Here is a 15,136-nt window from a genome sequence, read left to right as displayed (position 1 = left end):
CTAGGTGGCAGTTTAAGTAGATAACTGTTAACCACAAATTTAATTCCCGGCTTCTTCAATAACCATTGAAGCAGACGACCGGTGGAGCAGACTATCAGATCACCGTCGTCTGCCGAATACGGCTAGGATTAGCGAGCAGCTGCTTCTAAACCCCGTCTTGCATAACCATGAAGAGCGGTCAGACAGCGGCCAGTAAGAAATAGGCTAAGCGACTTCACTTGTAATTCAAACTTAAAAGTGACTCACTTTTCAATAGCCCCTTATTCTAACATTAAACATCAGTTCCGATGTGATAGTAACCTCAAAACACGATTGCGTGTGCTTCGTGTAACACGTTCAATGACGTATCGTCCGAGACGCTTGTCTGAGGCACCGATTGACGCCAGGTCTCGGGCGATTGCGGAGGGGTTGATTTTAGTGGAAATCGGACACCAAAGGCGATGAGGTGGACAATTAAAATCGTGAAAACTGACAGTTTAGCCACGTAATGGATAATTGATGGCTCGCTTGATTTGAGGCAGTCATACCATGGTACATTCAAGCGCTAACTATACGTGCAGCAGTGAACTCAACGCCCCCGTCAATCTAATAGTGTTTAACATATGGGCTCTTAGTTTAGCAATGGTAGGTATAGTATTTCTCAGATTGTATGACACTTTCCCGGCGGCTGCTTCAAGTTCTGCTTCTCACTGGGTCTTGTTTCTAACTGGTCCCGCTTATCTGCATTGTATATCGATCCCAGTTAAGATAACATATAGAATCTTATCGAACAACTTCAGTTATGTAACCTTTTGCATGTCTGACGTTGTTGAGGCAGTCTGAAGAACGGTATTGGATCCCGTCTGACTGACATGCTGTTTGAATGGATCTTGTTCTGGTTCAACAGTTCAAGTCTTTAGAAGAACTAACTTTTTTTGCACGCATCCCGATCACCGTTCCACGATTCATTGCACCGACACAACAATCACTCTTTATAGATAGCAACATCAAGAGCATCGATCCACGCAATTGGGATACGATGACATGCATCAACCAAGTCAGCGAGCCTGACCACCCAATCCCGTTAGTCCCTCTTACGACAAGCATAGTCGTCTTTTACGTCAAGCGTGGATTGCTGAAGATCTATTCTACCCCGGATCTTCACAGGTCGTGTGAGTTATTGAGTATCCTTCGTTCGATGTCTGTAAATTCTATAGTGTAAGTCAAAAGTTTAAAATGTAAAAATGTCTATGTATCATTTACTAAATACAACTTTAGAAGTTTTTAAAGACTAGTCCAGGCTAGTCCAGAGTAGTGTCAACCTTATTTTACTGGTCACATATATTTACTATATTTACATTTCTGTTATAATTCAGTTCCATTTTGTGATCATTTCTTGCACAACTGAAACATTGAGATCTGGTTCAGAATTATAGCCCTCAAATACACTAGTTAATGAGGAGTACTGTTGGGATTTTACTTGTCCGCAGCATAATTTAGTAGTCTCGGGCTTGCGGACTAGCGTGAATTCGACGGTTCCTAATAACACCAGCACAAATCTGAAATCACGAACACAGAACTCGCTTTCAACGCGCACTACAACACATCGGGGGCAAATATGACGTACTTTGGACTGAAATGACGCTATATGTTCACATAACGCGTACGTCTGAATCCGGCAAAAATCGAAATAGACGTTTTTCTAGTAATTATAAATAAACGCAACATAAAATGAAAGCAATATGTCGCCATTCCAAATGTCATTTTTTTTCACATTTGGAAATGTTAATGATCAAGAAAAGTATTCATACACTGTCAAATGTCCAAACAATTTCCGGGCTTTCGAAATGTCTTAAACAAAGTGTCAATCAATCCGATTTCGGCACACTCTCCCATCCATTTTACACTAAACCTTAACCTGTAGAAAAACAACTATCTATCAAACAATGTGTACACATATTCAGAAAAATCCCTGAAGGGGATACAGTAAAACTATTTTATATTCGGTTTTCTCAATTCTGTTTTTGTTTGATTGTTTGTTTGTTTTTAAACGTCGCACGATATACTCGTACCAGCTTTATTACAGCGGTCTGTAAATAATCGAGTCTGGCACAGACAATCCAGTGATTTACATCAAGAACATCGATCTAGGCAGTTGGGACGAGATGACATGCATGAACCAAGTCAGCGAGTCCGACCACCCGATCCCGTTAGTCACCTTTTACGACAAGCATAGTCGCCTTTTACGACAAGCACAGTCGCCTCTTACGACAAACACAGTCGCTTCTTACGACAAGCACAGTCGCCTCTTCCGACAAGCACAGTCGCCTCTTCCGACAAGCACAGTCGCCTCTTACGGCAAGCACAGTCGCCTCTTACGACAAGCACAGTCGCCTCTAAAGACAAGCACAGTCTCCTCTTACGGCAAGCACAGTCGCTTCGTACGACAAGCACAGTCGCCTCTAACGACAAACACAGTCGCCTCTTACGGCAAGCACAGTCGCCTCTTACGACAAGCACAGTCGCCTCTTACAGCAAGCACAGTCGCCTCTTACGGCAAGCACAGTCGCCTCAGTCGCCTCTTACGACAAGCACAGTCGCCTCTTACGACAAGCATGGGTTGATGGCTTTCTCCATCGTGTAGTAACTCCTGAACTGATCAGAATAAGTAAGACTCCATCTCTTTCGTATTACAAAAAGCACCCCATTTCAATATATTCTCGTACAGTCACTCAATAGAACCAGGTCAGGTGTAAAATATAACAGACCGCTTCGCCAATATTACCCCTAATTCGCTTTATGTCAGACGCTATATAGAATTAACCCAGTGTATGGGTCCATGAAATGAGTTATAACCCTCCACATCGCTGAATCGGTTAATAACATATTTTTGCCATGAGTGAATATGTGGTTTATACAGGTGTGGGTTATAAACATATATAATAGTTCCCTCTTAACAACAGACACGCTTGCCGTAAATTATAGGGTGGTTGTGACCAGAATTTTATACATATATAGGAAGGTTGATTTCTCTGAAAGACCTTTCTTAAGCTGTTTGATGAATTGTAACAAAAAAGTTTATGGATTGTATGTTTTTTTTATAGAACAGATACTTAGTACATGTTACACCCCACTGTTTGTTAACATTAGTTTATTTCGTATGGTATTTATTTACTCGCTTTTGAACTAAAAGGCGGGGAAAAGAAAGTATACGCCCATGTTTGGTTATTCGATGGTGATGCAATTGAGTTTGGTATCATATGTGTGTTTTAGATCTTAAGTTTGTGGTATTATGACAACTGTTTTCATCCTAGTATCGTTTTGATGACGTTTGAAATGTTTGGTCAAATCTAAATTTCAAGCGTATACTTTCTTTTTCGGGATGTTTATGAACGGCATACATTTTGAAGTCTTTAATTTATTTTACAATGTGACATAAGAGATATACTTCAACGACAAACTTATTTAAATAAGAATAAAGCAGACACGTTTCAATTAATTCAGTACAAAATCAGTTGAATTGAAAATCATACTCCATCGGCAAGAAATGTAAAAGAAAATGACCAGAATAAAGAAATATCAACGTCAACTTAATCATAATAAATTATATACTTAGTGAACTTTCAAGCCTTTGACAAACATGAATGATATTAATCTACCACCATATCAATTTCCCGAAGAGCACCGAGATGGAAAATCAGGAAGAAAAGCACGGATGTAATCTTACCTCCAAAATATGAGAGAATTTACCCCAGTGATGGTGCTCCATAGCGTTAGTTACCGGTTCCACTACCCCCGGGCACGCTGACGGAGGGGTCCTCGGTGCACCCTCAGTTGGTAGTCAATAATGAAAGCCAGCATCGCGTACCGAGGCTGAGTGTGCCATTCATTCTCCCACCTCACACCCCAGCTAAAGCAATGGTAGGAGTACGGGTCAACAGTACAATTCGGTTTGTATTATAAATTAGATCTAGTTGAGTGACGGACTCATAGATTCCACTCTCTCGTATTGAAGTAGGCCTGATGTGGTAGTGCGTTGATGCCTCCGGTGGCAGGGTATGGTTTGAAGTGGGTTGTATAAGTTCAAGATAGCTCTGACCCGAAGTGGTTTACGTTAGACCTTTCCTAAGACTTTCATCAAGCTTACAACCTTCTAGTACTGTCGTAAGTTTCCCACCTGAGCGTTCGAGGAGCTTTCAACTGTGGCTAATTCATTAGTACCCGTCTCAAGAGGACGTTATCGTGAATAATTCATTACTGTATACAATAACACACATCGCTTGACTTTTCACACGGCTTTTGTGAAGAGTTTTGTGCGAAGTATTGTGGAGATATTGATTTTGGGGTGTTAGACTTACTTGTATATGTTTATTAATCGACTGGAACTTTGCTAACTTAATTCAGCCATTGGTTGCTTGGGGAGTAGTATAAATACTCGCATGTTTACCTTAGCGATTTATGTCGACACCTATCATCTACGACGAGGAAGTAAGTCGTGCTTACATAATTCATCATTCCCTTTATATATCAATAAATATTTTATTTTTTTACTGCATATCGATACGACGGCTATCCAAATACGAAACAGATGATATTATTTCAAAGTCAAATATGACATATTTGTTTTTCAACACTGTCATGTTTTGGATATGCATAACAATACCAACTGCAAACGAAATACTAGACGCTGATTGTATCTATATGTTCTAGTTATTATAAATAAGCAATTATTTGACCCAAAATGTCGTTTTAGAAGGAACAGGGTGCAGAAAGTGCGTGATTACATAAGTGATAATACATGATTTTGATTTAAGTCCAAGATAACAAGTGATGGATCATCTTCTCGACGCATGAGAGTAAACTGACTTTAAAAGTCCAGTTTCCACACATCTACAGAATGTGACAATGATGGATCTTCAAAACATCTACAGAAGGTGACAATGATGGATCTTTCAAACATTTACAGAATGTGACAATGGTTGACCTTCCAAACATCTACAGAATGTGACAATGGTTGACCTCCCAAACATCTACAGAATGTGACAATGATGGATCCTCCAAACATCTACAGAATGTGACAATGGTTGACCTTTCAAACATCTACAGAATGTGACAATGGTTGACCTTCCAAACAACTACAGAATGTGACAATGATGGATCCTCCAAACATCTACAGAATGTGACAATGATGGATCCTCCAAACATCTACAGAATGTGACAATGGTTGACCTCCCAAACATCTACAGAATGGGACAATGGTTGACCTCCCAAACATCTACAGAATGGGACAATGATGGATCCTCCAAACATCTACAGAATGTGACAATGGTTGACCTTCCAAACATCTACAGAATGGGACAATGATGGATCCTCCGGACATCTACAGAATGTGACAATGATGGATCCTCCAAACATCTACAGAATGTGACAATGGTGGATCCTCCAAACATCTACATAATATGACAATGGTTGACCTCCCAAACATCTACAGAATGTGACAATGATGGATCCTCCAAACATCTACAGAATGGGACAATGATGGATCCTCCAAACATCTACAGAATGTGACAATGGTTGACCTTCCAAACATCTACAGAATGGGACAATGATGGATCCTCCGGACATCTACAGAATGTGACAATGATGGATCCTCCAAACATCTACAGAATGTGACAATGGTGGATCCTCCAAACATCTACAGAATATGACAATGGTTGACCTTCCAAACATCTACAAAATGTGACAATGGTTGACCTTCCAAACATCTACAGAATGTGACAATGGTTGACCTTCCAAACATCTACAGAATGTGACAATGGTTGACCTTTGAATATGCTACTTTCTTAGCCATCTCTGAATACATTGTTTAATAATTTAGATGAAAACAATGTGAGCATGACGGTGTTGCAGGTTGTGGAATGATGCAAAACGGCTGGTCTCAGGGCTCTATCTTCATAGATGATTCTATTATTTGATACATAAAAGACATACCCACGATACCTGTCTTGTACAAATAAATCATAAATGTGCGAAGACGCCGATTTTACGAATTTCGGGGTAAAACCATACGGAAGACCATGAACCAGGAAGAGCCTACTCCAAACGTCCTTGTTAGAAATCCGCTTCAAGAAACAGGTTTATGTTATGATAAAAATGTGTCACGAAAACCTCGAACACAACATTTTTTGCCCTTTGAAGACAATTGTTGTAACGTGGTGTTTTTGTTAGATTCACTAGACAGACAACTAAAAATCAATTCTTTTATTTTCAACAACACCGATAGGGGTTCAAATATAAAACGTCAAGGCCAGAGAATAACCTGTCTCAATTTCTCCGAAACAAGACTCCATTGGTCGTAAAAGGCAGAATAGCGGCGCCAATTATAAGAATGGATCACTGAAAGTCAGTTATGACGCCAGGTGTCCGTGAAAAAGAAAGAAAATGTGATAGAGGGAAATATTATAAAACAATATGATATAAGATACAGTTATATGTAATAACTTACAGAAGTAAATGAGTAAATGAAGCTCTCAAGTTATGTTCTCTCTGCTGTGACATCCTGTGTTGACAGACCACATAGATAGATCATCAGGTATAGCTGCACGTCACGCCCTATACATCCGAGTCTGTATCACCGTGCACGGCAGTGTAACGTGAGTCGTAGCTAAACTTGCTGATATGCCGCTTACTATCACTGGGTGATGAGTGTCTATTCATCAAACATGCTAGATAAACTGGTGTGTTTGATGGCTCGCGTCTACCCGGAAGGGGTGGTAAGGTATGACGTTATTACACGGAGCCTAGCAGGAAAAAGGCCGACAGGAAACACTACACCGGGATATAGAATAGATTATATTCTATTTGTCAGAAGTGGGTGAAGAGGAGGACGGGGATTGGGTGGTAGGAAACGGGTGGGGTCACCTCGTGTTTGTCGCTGATGAGGAGGTGGGGTGGGGATGTGAAGTGGGACATGAGAACCATATGTTTGTAACGAAAGAAGTGTGTGTGTGTGTGTGTGTGTGTGTGTGTGTGTGTGTGTGTCTATGTCTGTGTGTGTCAATGTCAATCTGTGTGTATATGTTTGTTGTGTGTGTGTGTGTGTGTGTGTATGTGTATATGTTTGTTGTGTGTGTGTGTGTGTATGTGTATGTCTGTGTGTGTTTATGTCTCTCTCTCTGTCTCTGTATCTGTGTGTTGTGTGTCTTGGTGTGTCTATGTCTATGTCTGTGTATCTGAGTGTTGTGTCTGTGTGTGTGTCTGTGTATATGTGTTTGTCTGTGTACTTGTGTGTGGTGTGTCTGTTACTGTGTGTGTGTCTGTGTATATATATGTGTGTGTGTGTCTGTTACTGTGTGTGTGTCTGTGTAATTGTGTGTTGTGTGGTCTGTGTCTGTCTGTGTGTGTATTTGTGTGTGTGTATCTGTCTGTGTTTGTGTCTGTCTGTGTGTGTATCTGTGTCTGCGTCTGTATGTGTGTGTCTGTCTGTGGGGTGGGTGGGGTTGGGGGGGGGGGGGGGGGGGGGGGGGACACTAAATGTGTGTATACCAGTTGATCGGAGGGTGGGTATTTTGGTTGAAGGATCGTGTCACATTGGGTCCGGTATTCTGCTTGAAGGCTTGGGCATCGATCTACGCAATGAGGATACGATGACTTGCATCAACCAAGTCGCCTCTTACGACAAGCATGGGCAGCTGAAGATCTATCCTAACCCGGATCTTCGCGGGTCCTCACACTGAAGTATGGTAATGGTGCATGCGTGTTGTGTTGGTAAAGGATATGAGACAAATTTATGCATTTGTAACTTATAAAACAAAAGCCCTAAAAAGGCAATGACTTATGTTTCACTTTATGCATAACCAGAAGTAAATATCTGTCATTTTCCTGTTTTAACTGAAGGCTGAGCAATATTTTCTTTCCGTTTTTTGTCCGGACCGGATTACATTTTTCGGAACAACCTAAGTCACAACAAAAAGAGAAGATAGATGGATCGTTAACCGTGTCACATACAAATCACATTTTATTTTTACAGAGCGAACCAGGCCGTGACCTCTACGTTTATCGTTTATATATATCCATGGTGTTATCACAGCGTCAGCAGGTTGACAAATGAGATACCTTATACAGAGATACACTTATTCAGTGACGTGTTCCGAGTCATGCTGCTGTAAATAATTAATATTAATTATTAATTATGCACATCTGTCGTATGCGAATTAAAATGAACATGTTTGTCAACTCATATGAATGTTAATCTACTTCCCTCCAGGCGTGAGGTAGTTAAATGACAGGTGATTTGTATTTGTATCACGATTAAAATATATTCATAAACAAGAATGGCATCCAGGTATTGCTAGTAGTTCTAAAATGCATACCTATTCTTTATTAAAATTAAATTCTGGTATCTTCTAAATATCAATATTGATATATGTCTTACTACGCTTTCCCGCTACCGTGGTAGTTCTCATACACTCCGTATTGAAGTGGGTACATATCACATAGCGGTAGCGAGAACTAAGATCTGATTTTAATGAGATTGATATCACAATGTCCTAAAGACCAAAGAGTTTGAGACCTCTGTAACACTGGTCTTATCAAAAACGAATATTTTTTTCTGTTAATTTGTAAAACATATAAAAATCTTAGACGTAAATATATTCCGGGAAAATATTATGTCCATCCTACATTACATAACTTTAACATATTGTGGTCATCATGTCTTGTTGAAACCATGAAAAACCTTTCATTATACACTAGTATATTGTTCCATGACATTAATATTAGAAGCTCTTTAATGTCCATTATGGATCTGACTATCTACATGTACAATGGGCCAGCGGCCTACAGTGCGAAATGAATAAACAATAAAGACAGGTGACCATTAAATGATTTCTCTGAATTACGATTCGGCCACTGACAAAATATTTTCCTGTATCTCATCACTGAATGACCCATAAATATTTTTTAAATTATTTTTCATGCAATAATTTCGGATCGGTTTCCGCATTTGTTGTAGTTATTTTCTCAACCCGAAGTTGAAATTTCGGAGTAACCCGTTCTAGCAACCAGCAACAACGTTTTATCACGTACCTAACATTAACATTATAAAACGTAGGAAAAGAAGAGTGAATATTGTTTAACGACGCGGTCATAAACATTGCAGCTTCTCGGCGTTCCTTGTATGGACGAGTCTTGGCCAGGCGACCAACGACCGATGATAAAAATCAGGTACTGGGGACCTATCCCTTTGATGACGACAATTGCCAATATCTTTCTCATACTTAACACTTTGTAAGAACGAACACCTTAATTCTAAAGCGCCTGGAATAGTGAGGATCCAAGATAGGGGGACCCGCAAAATTAAATGACATGCATGCGTTCACTTCTAAATTCAATAGCATCGAACCGCATCAGTGTTCGCATAGTTTAAATGACAGTGACAGTCTCGCCAGAACCCACCTCAATACAATCATAGATGGACATTGGTCATTTGGACAAGGGCAATGCGCGTACACTGACAATGGCCAACAGTTGATCCCTGAGATCAGGTCTTTGCCGTCTGTCCATGGCGTGTCCTTTCTGATGTTATCAGATAGCCCCAAATACCATGACGGCCATAGTTGGCTTGTTGTATTGTAGTTAGACAAATAGATGACTTTACAAAAGCCAGCCCACCACCTCGCCCAAAGGTTAATCTTTGCCATGATAATAGTTTCTCGCAGATGCCCATATTTCCATCCCTTCACATACAACTTGACCGTTTTCTTCCAGGTGGCGCTGTTCCCCGCGACGTTGTCACAGCATCAACTGTTATATAACGGCATCAACTATACCATATCACAGCATCAACTGTTATATAACGGCATCAACTATACCATATCACAGCAACAACTGTTATATAACGGCATCAACTATACCATATCACAGCAACAACTGTTATATAACGGCATCAACTATACCATATCACAGCAATAACTGTTATATAACGGCATCAACTATACCATATCACAGCAACAACTGTTTTATAACGGCATCCACTATACCATGTCACCGCATCAGCTATCAATTATCACATGAACTACACATTATCGCTCATTACCGCGGCAATAATATGACATCATATCGCCAGGACTATATCACATCACAGCATGGACTATACCATATCACCGCATGGACTAAACTATATAACCCTAAGGACTATACTATATCACAGTAAGGACTATACCATATCACAGCAAGGGCTATACCATATCACAAAGGACTACATCATACCACACGCCACAGCAACTATACCGTAAGCCACGATAACTATACCACACACCACAGCAACTATACCATACACCACAGCAACTATACCACACACCACGGCAACTATACCACACACCACAACAACTATACCATACACCACGGCAACTATACAACACACCACATCAAGTATACCACACACCACAGCAACTATACCATACACCACAGCAACTATACCACACCACAGCAACTATGCCACACACCACAGCAACTATGCCATACGCCACAGCAACTATACCACACACCACAGCAACTATACCTTACACCATAGCAACTATACCACACACCACAGCAACTATACCACACACCACAGCAACTATACCACACACCACATCAAGTATACCACACACCACAACAACTATTCCACACATCACAGCAACTATACAATACACCACAGCAACTATACCATACGCCACAGAAACTATACCACACACCACAGCAACTATACCACACACCACAGCAACTATTCCACACATCACAGCAACTATACAATACACCACAGCAACTATACCATACGCCACAGAAACTATACCACACACCACAGCAACTATACCACACACCACAGCAACTATACCACACACCACAGCAACTATACCATACACAACAAATATACCATACACCACAGCACGGCAAATATACTATACACCTCAGCACAACAACTATACAATACACCACAGCAACTTTACCATACACCACACCACAGCAACTATACCATGTGACAGTATCAACTATGTCGCATAAGCTCAGCACTTACCATATCACAGCAGCATCTGTGTCATATCCCGCTACAGGTATTCATGAGCAATATCACCGCATAAACTCCATCAGAGAACTCAGTTTACACCTGTCGACTGTGATGTAACTCCACATTGCCTCACTCACCTTGGATCTTATTCCCACAACCAATCGCCTTCCCTCTCGACACACAAGTCCACAACCTCCAACACCATCCTCGTATCCACAGCGCTCCGCTGTTACAGTGACACAAACACTCTCCTCACCCTCTACGCCCGCTCGTTCCGCACTCGACTATCGCTGGGCAATGATAGAGTATAGACAGTGTCCAGCAGCCGTAGCGTTAAAACCGCTTGCTGGAACCGGGCCGAGAAATCCTTTCCATGAAGATCCAACTTATCCTCGCTCCATCACACACCAAATCCGTTTTACTTATCACATGCGGTAACTATCTTGTTGAATAAATCTTTACCCCTGATTCGAACCGTGAACCATTTCGTCGTCAATTAATTAAAAAATTTTTTATTATTTTTATCGAGGTGAGGTGAGTTTAGCTGAGGTGGAAGGGAGTATAGTGGCGTGCGATTTGGGGTTTGTACTAGTCCATCAAATGCCGATTTTATAGTGCTTATCCACTGAGACACGCTGACTAAGCGCCGACCCTGTTTTGTCCCCTTAATCCTGAGGAAGGCTAAAAACAAGTACCATTTCTTGATATGACTCGCCCGGGGATCGAACCCCGACCGTCCGCTCTCCAGGCAGACGCTCTACCCTCTACGCCACGGAGACTGCCCGACTGGTACAGATGCTGATGTGTAGGATGAACCTTATGAAGTAGTTTGTACATAGGCCGGCGGTGATGTTCATGACACACACAACCATACTACAATAAAGTAAAGTAAAGTAAAGTAAAGTAAAGTAAAGTAAAGTAAAGTAAAGTAAAGTAGAGTAGAGTAGAGTAGAGTAGAGTAGAGTAGAGTAGAGTAGAGTAGAGTAGAGTAGAGTAGAGTAGAGTAGAGTAGAGTAGAGTAGAGTAAAGTAAAGTAAAGTAAAGTAAAGTAAAGTAAAGTAAAATAAAATAAATAAAGTAATATTTAATAAAATAAAATAAAATATATAATAGATAAATAAATAATATATAAATCCACCATAACCCACCCAAATCCAATCTGGCCCAAAAGTTGAATCTCAAGCGTCAACCACTAAAATCCGCATCAAGAAAAATGGTTCAACTGTATTGACGGACAATTCCACACTAATCAACCTATTTTCAAAACGTGCCAGGCGCTGCTTTTGTTAATACAAAACAGACCAGAAAGGGTCTTCACCTAGTGAGCCCCCCTTTTGCCCAGTGTGCCACATGTAACCAACTTCGCGTATATTTTTTTCCGACCAACAAAAGATCACATGTCACAGTTAATATGAGCATGTCGACTAAATGCGACCACAGCCAGAGGGCAGTTGAACCGGCCAGAATAGAAGTGCCTGCTTGACACGAGGTTTTATCGGAGAAGACATTGATTACGCCCACGGTAAACATATAAAATAGCCCTATTTGTCATATTTTGTCAGAATTGTATATTATTCAGGCATATATGCCCCCTGTGGTAGACGTCACGTTTACACTACACAACGGAGATGGGGCGGTTCATGGTGAACACGTTGACTCGTCACATTGAAGATGCGGGTTCGATTCCAACATGGGTACACTGTGTGCAGTCCATGTATGTAAACCCAGCCGTGATATATCTTGATTTTGCAGTTTGAATAATGAATTACGCAAGCTAAATATAATACGTCAACACACAGAATTAACCAGTCTCGATTATCCGCCGAAACAGATTTCATTGGGCCAAAGGCAAAATAGTGGTGACAATTTTAACAAGTGATTAACCAGAGTTCTCATATACATAATTCAAATACTATCCATCCGTACTTAACTGAACACAATGAATTAATTTGAATCATTATAATATTTTTGCTACATTTGTAAATTGAAAAACAAACATTTAGCATAAATCGATAGCGTGTTTGTTTCAATATCCTCTCATACAAATCAGGCATTGTCGAAATTGTTAACATCCCGATGAACGGTATCTTGTGTCGATATGGTTGAATTCAAACATCGACAACATTTACACATTCACATCCCCGCATTCTTCATTCAACGAGTGAATTCGGTACAACGCAACTTTGAAAGCATTCACGTTCTTTCACGGCGTGTCAGCTTGATGTGGGAGGAAAGCCCGAAGTGACGCAAGTCATAGACGTTCACCTCTTTGGTGAACACAGGTATGAAACATAATCAGGGCGTGTCTGGGTCTCTAACCCATAATCCTAGGTTTCTGGCATATGTAAGGGACGCTTCTCTGCAAAGCAAAACGGGGCGCCTTTGAAATCTGCCGCCCCACCGTGTCCAATGTCCTCGGGCGCTGCGAGTCATTTGATACATGCGTAGTGACAAGTTATATATAATATATATGAGTTTCTAGTTGTATATTCGTGGGTATGTATGCATTGCTGTCAATGTCAATATTTTAAACTCAGTCTGGTTTTCTATAAGTTAAGATGATTTAGTTACACAGTTGGGTTTAACACACACAACGCTACATCGTGCGAGGGGTGAAAATAGTGGTTATTTTCGTGTCAATATTTTATATGTACGTCACAGTCGGCAATTTTATTCTCACTGCGGCCTGTTCGTGTTCGAGTCTGGATCAGACAAACCAGTGGTTGATAGCATGAGCAACGAGTCACACAGATCAGGCAGGTCACATATTGTTTTCAATTATGTCAGTTGGATCATAAAAGAAACGTGGGCGCTGGAACCTATTTTTTAACGGAATAATCGAATCATCGATTTTACACATGGTATGGTTAATTGATTTCTGTTTTGCTTGATACATTGTCATCGGTTCTAAACTACACCCAAGCAACACGATCACTTCAATGTCTATGTAAATAAATGTATGACTCACAAAATGAAATTAGATAAGGAATTTGTATAGCGCATTTTCCAATCAACCACTGCTCAAATGCACTGAGACCATGATTGATCTAGTCAAAGGCCCCCTTGAAGAGACAGGTCTTGAGCGTCTTTTTAAAGTCGCTCCGATTTTCTGCTTCTCGGATTTCTTGTGACAGATTGTTTCATGGCACTGGGCCAGCATGTTGAAATGACCTTTTGCGATATGTTTTGATACCACTGGTAGATGTTGATCTTTTGATCGGAGAGAACGTGCTGGCCTGTGCGAAAAAATGCCCTCGTGTGCCTGTGATCGAAGATTCCGGGGTAGAATAGGTCTTCAGCAACCCATGCTTGCCGTAAAAGGTAACTATGCTTGTCGTAAAAGGCGACTAACGGGATCGGGTGGTCAAGCTCGCTGACTTGGTTGATGCATGACATCGATCCCAATTGCGTGGATCGATGCTCATGACATTAATCACTGGATTGTTTGGTCGAGACTCGATTATTTACAGACCGCCGTCATATAGCTGGAATATTGCTGAGTGCGGCGTTAAACAACAAACCAACCAACCAACCAAATCATGGACTAGATTGAACTCCAATGGGGATCGAACCGGGTCTTATACGTAACAACACATGAACCACTGCCCCACCAAATCGCTCCCTGGAGCCTAATTATATGTATTAGTGCACACAAACCGAAACAACACACTCGTACCAGCATGACATGAAAAAGGTGTTCCACAAAACAAACGCCAGACTGATCTAGGGTATCGATATGAAAGATAGCTACACCAATATTTGTTATTGTTAGATAAACGGACATGTATTGTAACACTGTAACAATAAATAAACAAAGCAATGAAAGACACGGCAGCGCCTGGACAAATGTTATGGTACTGACTTGGTGAGAGAATATGTCCTATGCTATGACAAAAGTCCATGTTATTAGAGGATACACGTTACACTTAATATTTTCACAGTGAAGTTATGGATCTGTATATTGCAATAAGAATCTCCTGCACAAGGAATAACACCACATCTGTTGCTTATAATACAAATATCAAATATACCCTTTTACCGTTACTACCAACAACGATATAATTATACACCCGAATCTCGGTACCTGGAATGTAGTATTGATCATTGCAA

At 40.7% G+C, this 15,136-nt stretch overlaps 1 protein-coding gene across 2 annotated transcripts in view; it reads right to left on the bottom strand.

Moving 5' to 3' along the window:
* The window catches only part of LOC139475122 (rho GTPase-activating protein 20-like), a 247,204-nt gene that overhangs the window by 218,360 nt on the left and 13,708 nt on the right, over positions 1-15,136 (bottom strand). The window contains exon 1 of one of the 2 annotated variants that reach the window (XM_071258376.1): positions 11,164-11,230. The exons of the other annotated variant lie outside the window; for it this stretch is intronic. The gene's annotated coding sequence lies outside the window, so the exon portion shown is untranslated. Of the gene's footprint in view, positions 1-11,163; positions 11,231-15,136 lie in introns of those variants that run through there. 2 annotated transcript variants of the gene reach the window in all.

The sequence above is a fragment of the Haliotis cracherodii genome, unplaced genomic scaffold, assembly GCF_022045235.1.
Source record: "Haliotis cracherodii isolate W230 unplaced genomic scaffold, xgHalCrac1.p SCAF_3, whole genome shotgun sequence".
In the NCBI taxonomy this organism is placed as follows: Eukaryota; Metazoa; Mollusca; class Gastropoda; order Lepetellida; family Haliotidae; genus Haliotis; species Haliotis cracherodii.
Note: the sequence above shows the minus strand (reverse complement) of the source record. Positions and strands in the feature narration are given on the sequence as shown.